This window comes from Mytilus californianus, unplaced genomic scaffold (assembly GCF_021869535.1).
Source record: "Mytilus californianus isolate M0D057914Y unplaced genomic scaffold, xbMytCali1.0.p SCAF_3, whole genome shotgun sequence".
Lineage (NCBI taxonomy): Eukaryota > Metazoa > Mollusca > Bivalvia > Mytilida > Mytilidae > Mytilus > Mytilus californianus.
The window spans coordinates 20,890,838-20,906,339 of record NW_026262679.1 but is presented as its reverse complement, the minus strand read 5'-3'; the positions used below and the strand labels follow the sequence as shown (position 1 = coordinate 20,906,339).

General features: G+C 33.1%; 1 protein-coding gene across 1 annotated transcript in view; it reads right to left on the bottom strand.

Moving 5' to 3' along the window:
- LOC127733413 (uncharacterized) overlaps nucleotides 1–15,502 on the bottom strand; it is a 32,421-nt gene that overhangs the window by 13,581 nt on the left and 3,338 nt on the right. The gene's annotated exons all lie outside the window — the stretch shown is intronic.

Genomic DNA, 15,502 nt, shown 5'->3' with positions numbered 1-15,502 from the left:
TATTTTTGGATTTCCGGCTATCATAGTTACAAGCAATATATATATTTGATGCGTTTCCCTCAGTTTTAGTTTGTAACCCGGATTTGTTTTTATCTCTATCGATTTATGAGTTTCGAACAGCGGTATACTACTGTTGCCTTTATTTATTGTAACTTTTATTGACAATGATTATTAGTCTATTTGATATGGAGGTGATTTGTGTTTTATTGTTTTTAAATTGGCAATAATTGTCACATTTTTATGTCCAGTTGGTATTATCCTGTTGTCAAATGTTTTTATGTTTGCTGCAGCAATCTATAACATTTGCAGTTCTCCACATGTGTCATCAGAGAATGTATCAAATGAAAAAAAGGAAAACATAGTCATATAATTTAAGTTGTTTGCCATTACTGGATGCACTTGGTTATTACAGTTTATTGGTGCTTTGTTCCCGGAATCCATGTTCATCGTTTTAATTTCAATGTGTAATTTATTATTACTTTCATGTCATACATTTGTAACAAGCGTATTCTAGAATTGTACAAATTCAAATTCAAGGCTGGAAACAAGAGTCTCTTTTCTGGCCATTCATCAAAATTAGTTACAAATCAAACAACATTATATACATGACTGAACCTTATTGTGTTTGATATAAAAAATTAAAAAAGCAAACAACAAACAAATATGAAAAGAAACTAGTAATATTACAAATGAAGCTACAATTTTTTACTTTAATTTAGTTTTTTCTTACTTTATGTCGAGATTATTTGAGCACAGTGGTATTCTGTTAGATATCAATTCGTCTTTTTCGCAAATTATATTTCATTAAAAATTAATCAATGTATAAATATATAAGAAGATGTGCCAATGTGGTTTCAGTGCCAATAAGACAACTCTCCTTCCAAGTTACAATTTGGAAAATGTAAACCATTATAGGTCAAAGTACGGCCTTCAACACGGAGCCTTTGCTCACATCGAACAGCAAGCTATAAAGAGCCCCAAAAATGACTAGTGTAAAACAATTCAAACATGAAAATCAACAGTATAATCGAGAAACACTTATGAACCTCCAGACACTTGTCAAGAACAAGAAGATCAAAGAAGCCAGATCATTTAATTTCACATTCAGGTATTCAGGTATATTGATGATGTTCTTTCCATTAACAATCCAAACTTTTCTGATCGGGTTCCATTAATATATCCTCCAGAACTAGAATTTAAAGAAACAACAGACATGGATTCCTCTGCCTCATTTCTAGACTTATACCTTGATTTTGACATACACTGTCATTTCAGTACCAGAATCTATGACAAACGAGACTATTTTAATTTGAAATTATCAATTCCCCCCCCCCCCCCCCCCCCCCACCTTAGTAGCAATAAACCAACTTCACTTGCATATAGGATAAACATTTCCCAGCTTATTCGGTTTTCAAGAGCTTGCAGCTGCTACTCAGACTTTGTAAAATGTCACCAGTGTCTGAGCAGAACGTTTATGAACCAGGGGTATGTCAAAGAACGTTCCGTCCTTGTTCTAAAAAAGTTCATCGGAAGATACCAAGAACTTGTTGATAAATATTCCGTATCAACTTCACAAATAATACACGATTGTCTTGAAGTATAGTTTATACGTACTGAAGTTGTTTATCATCTTCATTACGTGTTATAGTGTTCTTTTATTTGTTTTTATGAATTATTACTTTTACTGTTTAGTCTATTTTTGGTAATATCCATTTGACGTGGCTCGGTACTTATACATTCCGTCATTGTGTTATTGTGCTTTGGTAAATTTACGTGTTCTTGTCTTTCGTTTTTGCTAATATGTTTTGTTAATATGATTTTTTTGCTTTTCTTTGTTGACATATTTGTTTGTTTTTATAGTGATTAAGAGTATAACACAATGTTGACTGCTGTACCCCTATTGTTTACATTTTTACCTGTTATGTCTGTTTGTTTTGTTCGCACATTATTGTCAATGTAATGGAATTTGATGCTGTCATACAAGTGAGTGGTTTATCTAGCTATATAACCAGGATTAATCCACCAATTTCTACATAAGAAAATGCCTGTACCAAGTCAGGAGTATGACAGTTATTATCCATTCGTTTGATGTGTTTGAGCTTTTGATTTTGCTATTTGATTAGGTATTATCTGTTTTGAATTTTTCTCGGAGTTCGGTATTATTGTTTTTTTAATTTTTGATAAGCCTATTTCTCTTACAGTAACCCTTTTCTTTGTGAAATTCCTCGACTCGTTAGTTTAGTCTTGTGCAATTCAGTATGACGTCGTATTTCTTTTTCGACGTCAAACTTTAACATCAGACATGTTTAACTTTGTTATTGCTTCAGAATGTAATAGAATTTGACAAAACGAAGATATTCATACGAAATTTGGAGGTGATTTGTATATTGTTGAAAAAAAGCACATATCTCTGTTGCCATGGGCGAAATGAACACCGTCTTAACTTTTGAAAGACATCAATGACATAACCAATAGCCAATGCAAATGTCGCAATATCGTTTCATTATGCTGGATAAACATTTGTCGTATCTCTTTTTCGAAACACACTCCTAGCACTATGATACCTCATCATCAAAGAAATAGATAGCAGGCTACAACCATAAGAGAAACTTATTAATTATACATGTATCTGCATCGACAAATGTTGGTTATTCCATTATACGAGAATGTTAATTAGTTCTACTGAATCTTAAAATATGTTAGTTTACATATATATCTGTGTAAAAAAATATTTAAGGAAATAAATGTTGACGTTTAATAAATGTTTGCATTAACATACATTTCTATTTATTGTATTGTGACATATAATATAAAGAAGAAAAAATATGAAGATAAAAGAATATGTTATTATTTTTATATATATATTGAAATAATGTTTGTATGTTTTGTTTTGACATTATTTCTTTTAAATTTGTTTTTTAATGATTGTCTAAATAACATAGGCCTACATTAGTGCAAAACACATCAAAAGCATTAGCTATTATGATTATGTGTTTAAATAAGATATGAGAAAGAGCATTTTACCTTCCATTGCAAAATTGTCCACAAATATCGTCAAATTCGTAAGACCTTTGTCTTTTATGTTCAATGTTGACTTTTGTGTTATTTAGATTCTGGTTAATTTATTCTTTATCTTTAACGTACTTGGTTTGGTGTTTTGTGCTTATTATAATAAGCATCTTTAATTAATTAGGTGATCCACCTTGTAAAAGTCAGGTGAACAGAAAACCGTAATTTGCATCATTCTAGCAAAAAGTAAGATAACAAAAACACCAAACTGCAAGGGAATTTCAAAACAGAAAGTCCTTTATAAAATGAAAACATCAAAAGCTCAAACAAATCTAACGAATGAAAAACAACTGTCATATTCCTGACTTAGTACAGGCATCTCCTTATGTAGAAAATGGATGATTAAACCTGGTTTTATAGCTAGCTAAACCTCTCACTTGTATGACAGTCGAAAAAATTGTATTACATTGACAATAATGTGTGAACAAAACAAACGGACACAATAGGAATAAGTTAGGTATGTCAACGAGTACTCGAGTACTCGAGTATCGCTCGGTAATACCGAATATCGAATACTATAGTGATATTCGACTAATCGGTTTCCTGTTATAATGTTGTTGCCTTCTCAAAGAAAACAGATTTTCATTAAAAGCGCCTCCCGGGAAATCAAATGGTAATCAAAATGAATCAAAATACTTTTCGAATGTTTGCGTTTAATTGTCATTTAAAATCCCTCCGAACAGAGGTAGTCTATGAACAAGAGCACCCTCCCAAGGCTTACACTTTTAGCATCACGTGTCTAAGTCATTCCAATATCTCTGTACCGTCAGAGCAAATATTTTCATCATGCAGCAGGACTATCAGTTACGTAACAAAGTTAATAAATTGACTCGTCCCAGAAAAAGTTGACAAGAAAATATTTCTAAATAAGAACACAGTCGTTGCACCCTATGTCGACCCTCAGAAAATGATTAAAGGCATCAGTACGTTCTAATCATCCCCCTTTGTTCATCATTACATGTGTTTCTTTGCGATTCCCAAATACTGTTGTTTGAATAATCATTTTTCTATAGATGTTTATTAATCAATTGATTAGATTATTGCCAGTTTACATAATTAGTATACGTAGTAAATGAGCTATTTCAATGGTTAACAATTTCTGGAACTAGTATGTAGTCCTAGGTAATAATGTTGAGGGTTTTACGTCCATAAGACAACGACCCACAATACGTAAAATGGGTACAATTTTGTGTTTTCATTTTGTAGACGTTTTTTCGAGCGAGTACTCGATTATCGCTCGGTAAATCCCACGAGTACTCAATTTTGTCAAAATTAGGGGTACAGAAGTCAACACTGTATTATAATCTTAATCACTATAAAAACATACAAATATGTCAACAAAGAAAAACAAAATGATTTACAAACACAGCACACAAGCAAAAATGAAAGACAAGAATACCAAAAGTGACCACAGCACAACAACACATTGGCGGGATGCATAAGTACCGTGCACGTAAATTGACACAGGTGACCAACAATGAAAAGTAATATGTTACTTCGAACGTAAACAGAATTAAATAATTTTTTTTGTAATGCTGTGTCGTCGCCTAATTTTCAAATATTGGGGTCGAAATATTATACTTTTGATATCTTTTTATTTTGGTTATGTTCTTTATGCAATAACATGTGTACAATTACCATGTACATGATTATAAAAAATATGAGGATAAATACATGTGCCATTGTTATACGGATAAATACGCGAACCACTTTCACACTGAAGGGATACAATCATATCTATGGTAATTGTCCTGACAATGGCGTAGTTACATGTACTAAGGATCTCATAATAATAATAATTTATGATGGGCTGTACATGTCTCTTTTGTTTTCATACTTTAAAACGAACATACAGTAGCTTAGTACGGGATTAATCTGACGTCCAACGACTGTTTTGCCAGACAAGCTGGGGCCGATGTACGTCAGAACTCGTCCCGTTTCAAAAAGTAGATATTTGCCTGTCCAAAACGGATGCGCCGCTTTGTTGCTTTTTGAACTGATTGACGGCCTTGGATTCATATATTAAATCGTTCCTCAATTTGTTCATTTTTTATTTATCTCTTCATTTATGTAAGTTTCTTCTACCTGCCACCCTTTATTTTCTCATATTTGAACAGTTTTCACAGTGACCCATCGATTCCGGCATTTTCAAATGGACGTCAAGTTACGAGAGACTTCTCGGCCTCGAGACTTAACTATGCAAATCTTTATGCTTATTTCGGCCTTGTACCTTCCTTACCAAACATGATGACAATCGAAACACATTCGGCCATTCAGCTTATTTGAGTCGTAAATGAACGATGTGTTAGATTATGTATTCATATTGACCCAGGATCGTTTGCATTAATCAGCTCCCAAAATGCATTGTGCCTTACTTTTTCTCGATGGTCACGTGACAATCTTTCAAATTGGAAGTTAAAATGCCGGAATCGATGGGTCATTGTGGAAAACTGTCCAAATATGTAAAAAATAAAGGGTGGCAAGTAGATAAAACTTACATAAATGAAGAAATAAATGAAAAATGAACACATTGCAGCCCGATTTATATGGATCCAAGGCCGTCAGTCTGCTCCAGAACTAACGATGATGCGCATCCATTTTGGACGGGCAAATATCCACATTTTTATATGGGACGAGCTCTGACTTCCCACTCCCACAGCTTGTCTGGCAAAACAGCCGTTGGACGTCAGAGTAATCTCGGACTGACCCAGCTTGTCTGGCAAAACAGCCGTTGGACGTCAGAGTAATCTCGGACTGACCCAGCTTGTCTGGCAAGACAGCCGTTGGACGTCAGAGTAATCTCGGACTAACAGTAGCTAAGCGGTCGGTCATTCAGAAATAACATATCACAAACGAAACTGATTGTCCCATTCATTCACAGAAAAAATATATAAATAAAACAAAAATATTCGTATTTTGCAAGTGAATGAAAACAACTGACATACTATGGAATGTACTATCATGGTTACTACGAACATAAAATGAAAGGCATGTTTGTGTAAAAAATGGGTTGGCTTGTTACACTAGCGGATATTTTGCTTCTACATGTGTGGAACTGAAAAAGTAAATAGTTGTGAGAAATGTTGTAGTTTATAAAGAAAAATATAAATGTAATGTTTCAATATACATTTCCCAACTCATTCGGTATTCAAGAGCCTATAGCTGCTACCCAGACTTTATTAGCATCACTAGTGTCTGAGCAGAAAGTTGATGAACTAGGTTTAACTAGGTTTAGGTCAAAGAACGTTATTTATCTTCCTAATTACGTGTTAAAGTGTTCTTTTATTTGTATTTGTAAATTATTAACCTTTATTGTTTAGTCCATTTTTGAAATATCCTTCAGGCGTGGCTCGGTACTTATGCATCCGCCAAATGTGTTTTGTTGTGATCATTCCTTGTATCTTTGTTTTTCCTTTTTGATTATGTGCTTTGTCTACATGCCATTTTGATTATGTGCTTTGTCTACATGCCATTTTGATTATGTGATTTGTCTACATGCCATTTTGATTTTATTTGTTGACATATTTGTTTGTTTTGTAGTGATTAAGATCATAACACAATGTTGACTGCTGTACCCCTATTTTTGACATCTTTACCTATTATGTCTGTTTGTTTTGTTCACACATCGTTGACAAAATAATGGAATTTTATGCGACTGTCATACAAGTAAGAAGTTTAGCTAGCTATAAAACCAGGTGTAATCCACTATTTTCTACAAAAGGAAATGCCTGAACCAAGTCAGGAATATGACAGTTATTTTCCATTCGTTTGATGTTTTTGAGTTTTTGATTTTGTCATTTGATAAGAGACTTTCCGATTGGAATTTTCCTTGGATTTTGATAATTTTGTTATTTTACTTTTTAATAGGATGCAAATTTGTCTTTTGATTTCATAGTAAGATGAAACTACAAGAAGAATAGAGATTTGCATAACACTTTTGAGCCTGTGTTGTTTTGTGCACAATTGGTAATGAATAAAATTGAATAAATAGAAGAAAAATCCACATTGTGTTTTGATGTCTTTAAGTAGTTATTACCTAGTAAAATACAATTACTTTGATATGCCACTTCACAATGTTATCAAGAAGAAGTTTAAAAAAAATAAGTCACTAGCGGATTCAGATGTAGGATACTGATAGTACATATAGAAAGATATTTTATTCTTCAAAAACAAGTACAAGTTTACCAAGAAACATACAATATTAATAAAAATACAATAAAATAAATAAAAGGTAAACCAATATTATGTATGTGAAGTTAGCGGCCGGTTCTTTATTCGTTATTCGATATTTAATATCCAACCGGTTTTATGCTCTCTTCAAGTTAACGTAAATCAAATATTAACCCTTATGTTAATCGCATTATTCTCTTTATGAAATATAGATTTTATCAATAAATTGCAATCACAGATGTACTTTAAAAACAAGATATTTCAAGAATCAAGTACAAAAAGACATTCTAGAATTTTATAATATAAATATAAATAACTATGGGAAGACGCAAAAAAGATATTTTAGATTGACTTAATACAGTGTATATAAAGTGCGAATCCAGTTAGTTCATTTTCACTGTTGTATGCGAGTATGTCTATTGTAGAATAAAGGATGATGGGAAAAACTACGTTTGTTTACTTTTTGAAAATACAAAATAATAGATTTGGATGTATATTTTAACAGAATTTCATTAGAATATAACTTTTTAATGTATAATAACAGGATTAAAGTCCAAAAAAGTGTTATTTAAGCAGCAGAATCCATAATATTGATTACTGAATGCGATTCATTTTAACTATAGATGCGATGAATTATCACTGTAAGTGCAATCATTTCTGATGTGGAATTTTTGGAAGTGCGACGAATTTTCATTGTCGTTTTATATGATTATTTGACATACAACAACTGAAAATAGTTTTTAAATGACTTTATTGATGATATTTACAATTTGAAATGCAAGCTAGTCGTAGATGTTTACTTGAATATACACGGGTATGACCACGTTCATATCATGAATATTCAAATATTGTTGGTGAGTTTGCTATTAGCTTGTCATGGATCCGAAAATTTACTGGAGCAGAACATCCATGAATATAACGTTTTTCTACGACGAATTTTCTTTGAAAAGTTTTATAACTCGCTTAAAAAAGTTTTGAACATTTGTCACGCCGTTTCATACATATTTCTACCGCATTGTTAAGCTTTTGCACAACGAACAGTACAAGAATGTACAACGAACGGAACTAAAGAAAGAAAAAAAAAACTACTAAGAGAATGAATCGTACAGTTTCAAAATTCTGAGGTCAGTTTTTCAAGTAAATGTCTTCAAATAAAATTAAAACAACGGGTCTCTCATTCGTTTTATGTATTTTAACAACAACAAAGCATAAAATACACGGTCGCATTTAGTGAAAGAGCCACTCAACTATGCTCTATTTGTAGTTTAATCAAGTTTGAGTTACACATAGTGTTTGTTTCGCGATGTTTACAAGTAATTCACAGACCAGTCTATTTAAAATAGTCACATGGTGTTCATGTAATATAAATGATATACAATGCTGCCAGGAGCAGAAAACTTTGTTTTCATAAACATTGAATATTTAACTGAACAGTTAGTCAATTAGTCTTTGGTGTAAATATAAGAACGGTATATCTACCAACATTGCTTTGCGATGTAAGGATTAACGTCCGGAATCAACTGTACAGCGGTTATACCCCGTGGTATAGAACCATTTAAACATGTAACAATAAACTGTTTTTAATATTTCTTTGTATACTCACAATTGCGTATTGGTTTATTTGTGAATGCTCTTTGTTATCTCAAATGCATCCATTAGAGCTATTTTCCTAACGCTTGTAGTTTAAAGGTTTGGTTGGCTTGCTTGCTTTGTTTGTAATAAACGTTTGCTCAATCTTAATTACAATGATTAGGCAACATTTACGCAATCAAGGCCAACCACACCTTTTAACTACAAGCATTAGAAAATTAGCTCTAATGACGTTTAATTTATTAGTATGCGATGTAGATTTAGACCGAAACAGAAACTTTGCTTTTCCGGTGACGTGGATTGGCGTAACTGTCCATGATATATGTATTTAATGATGACGTGTCATAGGAAAGAATAAATTTTATCCTACATTTAGATCAGGACAAATTATTTGAGAAAATAGAATTGACTATATTAGCAATAAATACCATGTTTAAAAAATTTATTGATATATTACATCAGACTTTCACTCACTAAGTATGCATATATAATCAAGCCTTCTGACTTCATAAATTTTGTTAGAGAGTCGGCTGAATTAAGACTTTATATAATGAAAATTAAATAATTTCCTTCTTTGAAAATGCATCACATATACAATAGAAATGAATCGCCCTACAGTGAAAATGAAAGTCTTGTATCATTATTCGACAGTAAACATGAATCGCATAACGAAAACAGCATAGTGGAATTTTATTCAATATCAACAAGCTGAATAACAAAACCTGTTTTAAGTTAAACAACATTAATAATTATGTCAAAAAGGTACATTTTTCTGCAAATGAAACTTAACTGCTCCTTTAAAATCTCTTGCACGCTTTGTTCGTGAACTATTCTTAATATTTATCTATTTGTGTATCAATGTTGCACCTGGATAGCTGTAGGCGCGATGAGAACCCGTCCGCATACCTATATCATGAATTTATAAAAACAGTACACATTATATATTATTTCTTATTTTATTCAAAAATCTTGAATTTGTCGTCTGTTTATTTATCATTCTACATCAGAAATTCATCACGGATACAGTAAAAATGACATTTTAGGATTCGCTCATTACATACACTGTAATATACAACATATTTTGAGGTAAATGGGCCCAGGGCGTTGGTTAGACCTTCTTGATCTCTCAAACTTCATAAAATTATGCTAAGGTTAGATAATATATATATACAAATTACTTCAAGAGGAAGTTCTGTCTTCCATGTTTACGGAGGGCTCAAAGTCCCAGTTTGATATTCAAAATATATAGTGAAAACCTATCGGAGACCGCTGAAATGACGGTGAGACCCCTCTGGTCTTTCACTGTCAATAAAATGTGATAATCCTTTAGAATATGTATATATATAGTTATATACAGATCGTATCACAAGGATTTTACGGGAAAATGACATCTACGGAGGTCTTGGAGTGTCACTTTTCAATTATAAATCGTCAAAAATTCAGGTAAAAGGGCCGGAGGGCGTTGGTTAGACCTTCCTGATCTGTCATATTCATATATTGTGATATTCAAAATATATGATGAAAACTTACCAGAGACCGCTGAAATGACGGTGAGACCCCCCTGGTCTTATAATGTCCATAAAATTTGATAATCCATTAGATTATGTCTAAATGCATATATGGATGATTAAATTGTGATCTGTTTATTCGTAAAATATCTACAAAGTATGTAGTTTCCAGCCGCTGTAAACATAAACCCACTTAAAATCTACAACGCTGGACTTTAGATCTGTTTTACTATTAAACATTCATCCTGAACATATATGAAATATTGGCCACTGGAATTCAAGCAAGTAACCATTTGTTAATCATTTAATATTTAAAAAACACTGCACTTGTTACTGCATGCATGTGTAACTAGAATACAACTTCCCTCTTTTTATACTATTAAGCATATATAAATCAGTGCTTTAGATCTAAAGTTCAGAGTGAGACTTTAGCTGGAGATGTAGATATTAAGCACATCGCATCGAAAGTCAAACGATGAAGATGTAAAGTCAAACGCTGTAGATATAGCTTAAGCTGTAAAATCTAGCGCTGGACATGTACAATCGGGCGCTGTAGATATAAGGTTCAGTGTTGTAGATCTAAATTCCAGGGCCGGAGATGTATCGTCCGCTGTATATATAAACCCAAGCGCTGGTGATTCAACGTCCAGCCCTCGAAATGTAAAGCCCAGTTCTGAGGATGAAAAGTCCTGCGTTGCTGATGTAAATTCAAGCACTTAAGGTGATAAGTCCTATACTGCAAATGTAAAAAGTCAAGTGCAGTGATATATTTAAATCCTAGTGCTGGACTTGTGAGGTCTAGCGCTGGCAGGGGCGGGTCCAGGTGAGGGCGTAATGGCGTACGCCACCCCCCCCCCCTTTAAAAAAAAATATATCGTAATCTGCTAATATTGTATTGAAGATGGGAATTTATCATTTTCATTAATTAAACACATACTCTGAAAATGGTTCTAATGAATCAACTCTAGTCTAACCATTCATTGAAAATGAGAGTCCGTCAGTACTTCTGTGTTCATTTTAGGTTTTGCGTTAAGGTACATTTATACTAGTAAATAAAATTGAGAATGGAAATGGGGAATATGTCAAAGAGACAACAACCCGACCAAAGTGCAGACAACAGCCGAAGGCCACCAATGGGTCTTCAATGCAGCGAGAAAATCCCACACTCGGAGATGGTCCTCAGCTGGCCCCTAAATAAAATTGTGTGCTAGTTCAGTGAAAATGGACGTCACACTAAACTCCAAAACATACAAATGAAATAAAATTAAAAAATCATACAAGACTAACAAAGGCCAGAGGCTCCTGACTAAGGACAGGCGCAAAAACTGCGGCGGGGTTAAACATGTTTTGTGAGATCTCAACCCTTCCCCTTTACCTCTAGTCAATGTAGAAAAAAGAAACACATAGCAATACGCACAGTAAAACTCAGTTTAAAAGAAGTCCGAGTCCGATGTCAGAATAGGTAACAAAAGAAACTAAGCAAAATGACAATGATACATAAATAAACAAAGGACTACTAGCAGTTACTGACATGCCAGCTCCAAACCTCAATTAAACTGATTGAAAGATTATGTCTTCATCATCATACGAAAATCAAGTACAATCCCTCCCGTTAGGGGTTTAGTATCATACCATCATAAAATATACGAGAAGAACAAACCCTATATGGTACTGACTTGACATAAGTAACATGTATATTTAGTATAGCATTTTTACTTCCCATCTGGGTAGCCTTTGGTAGTATCATATTGTTTCAATATCCATTAGTGAGTAACTAAGTGACATTGACCTACATTTTGCCATCAAGTTCAAGCACCATATTTATTTATGTACCATATACCACCTATCGGAACTAGACAGTGACATGATTGCTTTAATTAAGTACTGTAGTACAATGACGTCAATTTTTCATATTCAATCATGTATTCCACATTAAAGCCTACAATATTTAGAACGAAAGAACTTTATACTTCAGTGTTTGTTTGTCTTGTATCATTTGTGTGACGTTCAACGAAACCAGAACTTAATCTAAAATAGAGAGATATTTATCAGTCTGGCTACTTCATAATTTGATGCTAAATTGTTGAAATCCAGGAGCTTGTGAGCTTCCCCATGGACCCTCGACCAGGGCAACCGTAATTTCGCCTCCCGTTCATAAAATCCTGGCCTAGGACTATTGAAATGTTAAGTAACGCCTTATACACTAGAATTTGGAATTTGTCGTTATTGGTCTACTGCTGTAAAGATCTATCCAATCATTTCAATATACCATAGACAATTAATGGAGAGAATTCGGCATAAAAAATGTCAAAGCCTGACACTCTATATATAACTCCAAGTCAGGAGCCGTTACATTAGTGCATTTCACAATTATTTGATGTTTTTTTAGCAAAAAAAAGGTCCAAAATTTTTTTCGCTTCGCTCCGCTCCGCTCGGCGAAAGATTTGATTCTACGCCCCCTCTTTCAAAATTCCTAGAAACCCCCCTTTTTAGTATGCTGGCACCACATGTAGAGCAGGATCTGTCTACCCTTCCGGAGCACACGCGATCATCTCCAGTTTTGGGTGGGATTCATCCTGCTCTGTCATTAGTTTTCCATGTTGTGTTTTGTATATTGTTGTTTGCCTGTTGGTCTTTTTCGTTTTTAGTCGCGGCGTTGTCAGTTGACTTATGTGTTTGAAAATCCCTTTGGATATCTTTCACCTCTCTTTTCGAATGTGGTGGGTTTTGCACCTAGTTGAGCCTATACAATCATTAATACTAATTTTCAAAAATACTGTGAAAACAAAAGAATATAAAAATTCTTTCAATATACATAACAATAAAACCATTTTTATTTTACCCTTTTTTTATTAATATTGTATTGATATTGTGTCATAGATCAAATTTATTCCGTCAATGTATGTTTACTTGTTTTTGTTAATATGTGTTTTTGATTAAGTTAAGCCATTTCAATTGCTATTTTATAATGTGTCTTTCTATTTTGTAATGTAACACCACTACTTCAGGTTAAGGTAGGGTTGGCGCCTGTTAAAAATCCGCTGCATTTGTTTGCACCTGTCCTTAGTCAGGAACCTGTTGTTCAGTGGTTGTCGTTTGTTGGTGTAGTTCATAAGTGTTTCTCGTTTCTCGTTTTACATATATATTAGACCGTAAGTGTTCCTGTTTGAATGGTTTCCACTAGTCATTTTCGGGGCCCTTTATAGCTTGCTGTTCGGTGTGAGCCAAGGCTTCGTGTTGAAGCCGTACTTTGACCTATAATGGTTTACTTTTTACTAATTGTGACTTGGATGGAGAGTTGTCTCATTGGTACTTTATATACCACATCTTCTTATATCTATATAACAATGAAACCATATTCCTTTATTATTATTATTATTATTATTATTATTATTATTATTATCGTTATTTATTTAAATTATACATGTTATGATTATATATCAGAAGACAGGACACAGAGTAGTAAGACATTTATTCCCATCAAAATTCATTTTTACAATAGTTTTTACACAGTAATATAACAAAAATCATCTGTATTTGCAATGTTCATGAGATACAAACACAAAAATTCACTCGTTAAAATAAAAAAATTCTGACAAATAAATTGAATTGTTTCAATAAAATTAACTTATCTAATTAAAAACATTGACCTATCATTCGGTGTCATTTACGATGCAAGTTTGCATAAAAGGACTCCCATTCTACCTTAAAAGGAATAAGAGGACATAACTATCGCCTTTACAAATCTACTTAAAAAGAACCACTATTAGATTTAGTACCCATTGGTGCCGTTGTGCTGATTTCTGCTCTTTTGTCGGGTTGTCTTTTTGACACAGTCCCTATTTGCATTCTCAATTTTATAGAGTACAAAATGATATCACAAAGAAACAAAAAGGTGTCCTTCATATTATATCGGCTTTGATGAAGAAATTGACAATGGTAAGTTGAGCAAACTTTTGAACAAATGGTTCTAAGTTGTTAAGTTGAAGTTTAACTTCGAACGTTGTACCAACGCAATCTATATTGAAAATCGTAATGGAAATCGTGTGTCACAGATGACCTTTGATATGTTCAACTTGTCGTAAATACAATTTCGTTTTATTTTCTGAGATTCTGATTTCATCGAATGCTATTTATCACAGAAATTGGACAAGCCATTAGCTTCACAACGAGTTCCACCAGTGAAAGAAGAACTTTTATCCCTCCGGAGTACCTGAGTTCAGTCCTGTTTTAATGGGATTCGTTTTGATAATTTTTAGTTTTTATCTTTTCGTCATTTTTCTTCCGGGCATGTTTTCTGTTTCTTTGGATCTTATCTATTTTTTAACAACCATCGTATTTGAAAACAATACCCTTATAGCTATAGTTATAGCATGAAAGGTTTTGTGTTTTCAGCCCAAGTAAGAAAGAAACTTATTTTCACTATACATATATTGATACATGTTATTTTTATTACAATGAAATTTATGCCGATGTTTTCTGCTTATCGAGATTCAGGTTATCTGATGAAACCTGAACACTATTAGAACGGATAGTATTCAAAAGTAGACGATTTATCTTATAAGCATTGCTAAACATGCATATCAGTCAGGAATGTAATGTTGTTTGGTTTGTTGCCGAATTAAATGATAGACCAGAAAAGAGATATTTGTTACCACCTTTAAACTTGGATTTGTACAATTCTAAAACACGCTTGTTACAAATGTATGACATGAAAATAAATGTTCCCGTCAATAAATTACACATTGAAATTAAAACGGTGAACATGGATTCCGGGAACAAAGCATCAATAAACTGTAGTAACCAAGTGCATCCAGTAATGGCAAACAACTTAAAGTATATGACTATGTTGTCCTTTTTTTCATGTGATACATTCTCTGATGACACGTGTGGAGAACTACAAATGTTATAGATTGCTGTAGCAAACATGAAAACATTTGACAACAAGATTATACCAACCGGACATAAAAATGTGACAATTGCTGCCAATTTAAAAACAATAAAGCACAAATCACCTCCATATCCAATAGACTGATAATCATTGTCAATAAAAGTCACAAGAATATTGCTTGTAACTATGACAGCCGGAAATCCAAAAATATAAGTCTTGTATTTGAATAAAACATGAATATTTGAGTTTGCTGTGGTTGAAAAACTTGTGGTGA